The sequence below is a fragment of the Arachis duranensis genome, chromosome 6 (genome assembly GCF_000817695.3).
Source record: "Arachis duranensis cultivar V14167 chromosome 6, aradu.V14167.gnm2.J7QH, whole genome shotgun sequence".
Classification (NCBI taxonomy): Eukaryota; Viridiplantae; Streptophyta; class Magnoliopsida; order Fabales; family Fabaceae; genus Arachis; species Arachis duranensis.
In genome coordinates, this window is record NC_029777.3 from 97,663,733 (window position 1) to 97,670,321 (window position 6,589).

A 6,589-nucleotide genomic window follows, 5' to 3' on the forward strand; every position below is an offset into this window, starting at 1 on the left:
AAGTTATAGAAAAGGGTGATAGAACGGAGGTTGAGAAAAGAGACACAAGTAACAGAGAACCAATTTGGATTTATGCCAGGAAGATATACCACTGAAGTGATATACCTATTAAGAAGGATGATGGAGAGGTATCGTAGTAATAAAAGGGATCTACATATGGTGTTTATTGATTTGGAAAAAGCGTATGAGAGGGTACCAAGGGAGGTCTTATGGAAGGTTTTAGAAAAGAGAAGAGTAAGGATCGCATATATTCGGGCAATTAAAGACATGTATGATGGGACCACAACTAGTGTGAAGAATCAAGGTGGTATGACGGAGAAATTCCCTATTGGTATAGGATTACACCAGGGATCATCTTTAAGTCCATACCTTTTCACATTAGTCTTGGAAGTACTCACAGAGCACATCCAAGAGCCTGTGCCATAGTGCATGCTTTTTGCCGATGATATCGTCCTTATAGGAGAGTCAAGGGAAGACCTAAATAAGAAGTTGGAGTTATGGAGAGAAGCTTTAGAAGTGTATGGTCTACGCATAAGCCGTAGCAAGACGGAATATATGGAATGTAAGTTCAGTTTGAGAAGGAAAAACCCCAATATAAAGGTGAAGATTGGAGAAAACATCCTAGGAAAAGTTAAAAGTTTTAAGTATCTTGGGTGCATCATACAGGATAATGGAGAGATTGAACATGATGTAAATCATAGGATCCAAGCAGGTTGGTCAAAATGGCGGAGTGCATCTGGTTTTATATGCGACAAAAAAGTGCCTTTAAAACTTAAAGGTAAATTCTATCGCACCGCTATAAGACCGGCTATGCTGTATGGTACGGAGTGTTGGGCGGCTAAAGGGGAGCACGAACATAAGCTGAGTGTGGCAGAGATGAAGATGTTGAGATGGATGAGTGGTCATACGCGATTGGATAAAATAAGGAATGAAGATATAAGAGAGAGAGAGTTGGAGTAGCACCCATTGTGAAAAAGATAGTTGAATCGCGTCTCAGGTGGTTTGGACATGTGAGAAGAAGACCGATAGAACATCCAGTCAGGAGGGTGGATGAGATGGAAGATGGACAAAGGGCGAAAGGCAGAGGAAGACCTAAGAAGACCATCCATGAGGTGGTCAAACGAGATCTACATGTAAATGGTCTCTCTGTAAACATGATACATGACAGAGTACAATGGCGTCATTTGATTCATGTAGCCGACCCCACTTAGTGGGACAAGGCTTTGTTGTTGTTGTTGTTTGTTGTTGTACAAAGTACAACATCAATCATAAAATAAAGTAACACAATTATTATTCACTTAAAGGAGGAGGAAGAGGCAAGACTTTTTTAGAAATATTCCAATATTGCATCACTGCCATGCAAATATCATAGTATATTGGTCTATGCTGCAAGGATTCGTAGAGCACTTGGATAACAGCTTATATGCACTCTGGTTGTAATATTTAAGACAGAATTCATCATTGTTGACATTGAGCCTGCAATCATCCATTTTCCTTTAAAAGAAAATAGAACTGAAGTATAATATAGCCCGTAGGTACATTCATAGAACTGAAGTATATCTCATGAAAAGTAAGAAAAGTAAGAATAATAGAAAAGACTCAAAGAAAAGTATATCTCATGAAAAGTAAGAAAAGGCTCAAAGTGGTCGCAGCCTCGCAGGAATAATCTAAGCTCGTAGGTACATTCATAGGTTGAGGGATATGTTACCTACAATCAAATCATAGCCAAACTTAGTATAAAAAAGGCTCAAAGTTTGACAATAATGTCAATTTGCTTATATAACTAGAATATACAAGTATCAATATATAGGAAGCAAATTTTACCATAAGTGCTGATAAGTTGTCCTTGTGAGTTTCTGCGACCTTTCTCAACTCTACAATGTTAATGTTACCCTTGGGGTTTCTGCACATCATAGTTTCCTAATGCACATCATACGTTTGATGCTTTAATTCTAGTTATGCTATTGACTAAGACAGCTACATGAAATGAACCATTAGTTGACACTCATTCCTTCTGATATCCTCTTTGAACTTTCTACTATTAGGCATTACTTCATACAGACTAATTTATAATGATAGAACAGAAGTAAATATTACGCCATTCTAATTATTTTACTCTATCTAAAGTACAAAAACCACCAACTAGGAGACAATGATATCATATTTGATATACTTTCTGAGGAGAAACTAATGGCATCTCAATAGATTTATTATGACAGCAAAATTAACACCGACTGAAATTCGAGACAGAGCAGATGGTGAGAATTTAATTACCTTTGATTTTGGAGTAATGTTCAATGACATCATCAACAAGACCATCAAAACTAGGGATATAGCCATGGAGGCCTTGTGAAAGGCCAAATCCAAGATAATCCATAGCAAAGACTCCGTATCCAGCTAATGCTATCTTCCTAGCTATGCCTGAAAAAAATCCCATGACACGTTTGAGTTGCTAATTCACAGCATTACTGCTCTAGTTAAATGCAGATACATGTTATCAATACCAGGAACATGCCTTCAAAGAACAAAGTGCAGATGTCTCCATATCCATCACAGAAAAACACTGTTGCTTTTGGCTTGGATGCCTCAGGAAGCCAACTCTTACAAAATATTTCAATGCCCCTTGAATTCACCTCGTATGACTGTTACATTGCATATCAGATAACCATCAATCATCTGATGACAACAACTAACCTCGTAGAATCTGCAATCTTCTGCAATTTAACATCAACGCCAGGTAGCTGCTGCTTCATGCTGCAAAACAATAACTTATCCTCTGTCCTCTTCTTTCTCTTCCTCTGGATACCAATTACTTCCTTCAATTCTCCGTTCCAAACAATAACTTATCCTCTGTCTTTCTTCGTATTGGCAATGTAAAATAATTAATAACAAAGTCATTTGTCCCTGCACTTCTGAAAAATATAGCGTTCTTCATATGATCTTCTATTTTCTGTTTACCAAGAATCCTCTCCAACCTATTTTTGTATTCTTTGAAATGTTCCAACTATTTTCGAATTGAAATTACATTCTTCAATTAATAGAGAGACCAATGCAAATTCAGAAAAATTAACCAATCTATGTATACTTAATACTTCTATCCAACTATATCTATACATAAAGGGGATTTAGGTAAGTAATTTTGTACAAAAATATTTTTAACCAAATTGACAAATTAAAGCTAGGCATGAAACATATATTTGAGGAAAAAATGAAATTATAACCATTTCAGGCATGTGATAAATAAGATGTAGATAAAGAAAGAGAGTAGTGTATAGATACACTGAGAGTTGGTGTAAGTGTGTCATAACCAAAACCATCAGAGGCAAAGCTGACTCCTGAGATGAGTTCTTGATTTGTGAGATTTGGATCCAAATGTGGTGGCAAAAACTCTTTAAGACCTAAATACGAAACTGTGCATAATAATAATGTCATATCATTATAGCAAGCTAGCTAGCTAGTATTAATATGCACATACAGAATCAATCAAATTAAGGTTGTTACCAATCAATAAGAAGAAACAACACATGAACCAGAAAAATAGAAGAAAAATAGAATCACTGATAAACAATTGAAACAAAGTTTCTTTAACATATATCAAACACAAATTGAAATTAAACTTCATTCAAATTCACAAAAATCTTACCATAGAAAAAGTAATAAAACAAAATAAACTAAATAGAATCTGAGTTTGGAAAAAAGCGGGGGAAGCGAGTTGTGCGGCGGCGGGTTGCGTGACGGTGGGGAAGTGGGTTGGGCGGCGCGGAGAAGCGGGTTGCGCGGCGGATGTGGAAGCGGAAGCAGGTTGCGAGGCGGCTGTAGAAGCGGGTTGCACGGCGAGGATGAGCGGACGAGAGAGACGGCAGAGGAAGAGGAAGAAACAATGGCAATCACTATTGAAATAGGGCAAAACTCTATGGTTTACAACGTTGAATCTGTGATCAAAATTAAAAAGGAAAAAAGTGTAAAAGTTAATAAATATAGGGTTAATTTATAATTTTTAGTTTTTTTTAAAAGAAAAAACGGGGTTCAATTTATTATTATTTTTAAGTGAGTTAATGGTACTCCCACATAAAATATGGAATAAAAAATTCATTGTCTATTGTCTTCCTTACACCTACTTTTGTGTGGGAGTATCATTAACCATAATAAAAATATTTACAAATAGAACTCTACTTTTACTAACTAAAAATAAGATATTTACCCCTTCATATTTTTAGTTTTTCAAAATTTCCCCTTCTTTTTTAACCATTCTTTCGAAGAAGAGAGTCTTTGCTAGAGTTCTTTTCTACACTCAACATCATCACAATTGGCTCTGCGAAAAATCTTTCCTTTGATGTCCTTATGTCAGCTACTACCGTCGCACCGCACTACACTTTCAGTTCGGTCTGTGTTCTTGTTCTTCACTATTGCGTTAATCTGCTAGGTTTCTCAAGTATCCTCTCTGATTCTATCACAGTCGCCGCACCACGCATCGTCGCTGCCTACGGACCCAAGAAAAATGGCTAGAGGCAGCGTCCTCACCTGCGTGGCAACCGGTGCCATTAGTATCAGTGAGGATTTCATTACCTTGTTCTCTATTTGACTTTTATACCAAAACATACAGTTTTTTTGTTGTGTCCTTCACTTAGAAAAATATGCCATAATTTTCTTTCTCTTTCTTAGCTTTTCGATTTATTAATGATGCGTGTATTTTAAAACTTCTATTATATATCCAGGTGTTGTTTATGGGACATATTAGGCGATTTTGCTGAGTCCTTGATTATGATTGAATTATTGAATTTGATTGTTGTGATTTCGTTGGTCAAAACTATTTTAATTTCTAATTGAATGAGTTCCTAATTTTTTCTTATTTGAAATTTAACCTCTGTTGTGGAAGTAGAACAATAATTGTGAAGAACTAAAATACAATACATGGTGTCTTATATGAGAAAACTCATTGGATTAGGAGTAAATTTTAGAGATTGTATCAGTAGGAAGTCAAAGATGTTTCTAATGATGCTGATTTGCAGAGTAAAATAAAATAAAATAAGAAAGATAAATGAGGGAAGGGATTTGTTGATTTTATCTCATGATGCCTTTTGTAAAACTTGTTAGTTTAAACTTCAAAAATATTTAAATTTCAGAAACGTGATGTTGAATGCATATTTATTTTCTCTCTCTCTTTTCTAATTGGAACTCCTATGTATTATTGTATTTTTGTTGTAATTCTTTATTTTTCCTGGCATTTTGGTTCTAGCACAAAACATTGTCTATGCTATTGTAGCTTGTTGCTTGTCTTGCATTTAAAAATTAACAAGAATAATTGCTTGTCAAAACAAGATTTAAGATCAATTTCTTTAGTGATGTACAACTTGCCAAATTGTTTTTGAGTTTGTTTTATATAAGCAATCATAGAGTTAATTTTTCTATATTCTATCATGTCAGGCTCCAAAAATCTCTTTAAGAAGCTCAATGGTCACAAATATGTGGGGTGTCCAATGCCTTGTGTGTTCAGATAGCAAGACTAGAGTATGCCAAGAAAGCAAAGCACATTTGGTTATACCAAACCTTAATAAGGACAAGTTTGTTAATTTTCTAAACGAGTTTGTGAAGAAGCATACTTAATGGTTCAAAGATTGCTAGTTTTAACAATATTGCATTACAGTGAAACTTGTTGTTTTTGTCATTTAGACAAGTAAAAGTTTTAACAAATTTCCAATTTTGGGTCCAAAGTTTTAGTTGGTTTATAGGGGCATATCCTATGCTTTATTGAGATTTTAAGGCACTTGAAAACCGGTTGGTTTTCTCTGTTATTGACACTTTTATTTGCCCTTGATAGAAACTAGTTCTTGGAGAATTTTATATATAGCTTGTTATCAACATTAATTAAAAAAATTACTCTTTAGTTGTATTATGTTTTTTAGTTTTTACGGATTATTTAGGGCTATGATAGATGTGCTCATCCTAAATAGGGACACGGTGCTTTGGCAGAATAATGCATGTTTTTTTTCAACTTTTTTTTTAGTTTTTGTAATTTCTATCATATTGATTTTTATAATTTAAGGGTGATTAGCTTTTGTAATTTCTGTCATTTTTAAACTTTAGAATTTTTACTCTTGTTTTAACAGGCAGTAATTGGTTGATGAAATCATTAATAGTTTTTATAATAAGGTATTGTGGATGGCATGATTCAATCCTTTGGATATCTAAACTAACGTTGATATCGAATCCAAGATTAAAGAAGCTAGAAACGTGAATCAAGCTAAGCAAGTGCAACATCTTCGCATATATAATTGCCACTATAGCTGATTTTAGCTCAATTTCCAGGTTTTCTTCAAACACAGAAAAAACTATAAAAAAAAGTCATATGGCTAATGCTATAATCAACTTACACATTTGCTTTCAGATAACACCAGCTTGTCTCTTACAACGCTGAAAAACCATTCATTAATCATTATACATTTATACTCATCATTTTAACAAACTGAACTATAGTTAGCTTAAAAAAAAAGAGAATCTCAAAATATAACCAAAGACATAATCATGAACAAGCGCACAGTAGTGCCAATCACAACTACATTTAGGCTAAGCTTTTCACATGATATCCGAC

The 6,589-nt window shown here is 34.6% G+C and overlaps 1 long non-coding RNA gene across 1 annotated transcript; it reads right to left on the minus strand.

Annotated features, from left to right (window-relative positions):
- Positions 1 to 1,308: 1,308 nt before the first annotated feature.
- LOC127739774 (uncharacterized) lies at positions 1,309 to 3,413 on the minus strand. Its single transcript, XR_008000497.1, has 4 exons — positions 3,280 to 3,413; positions 2,275 to 3,028; positions 1,825 to 1,977; positions 1,309 to 1,708 (listed from the first exon to the last, which is right to left on the minus strand). It is a non-coding gene; the product is annotated as an uncharacterized LOC127739774 (long non-coding RNA).
- Between the last annotated feature and the right edge of the window lie 3,176 nt (positions 3,414 to 6,589).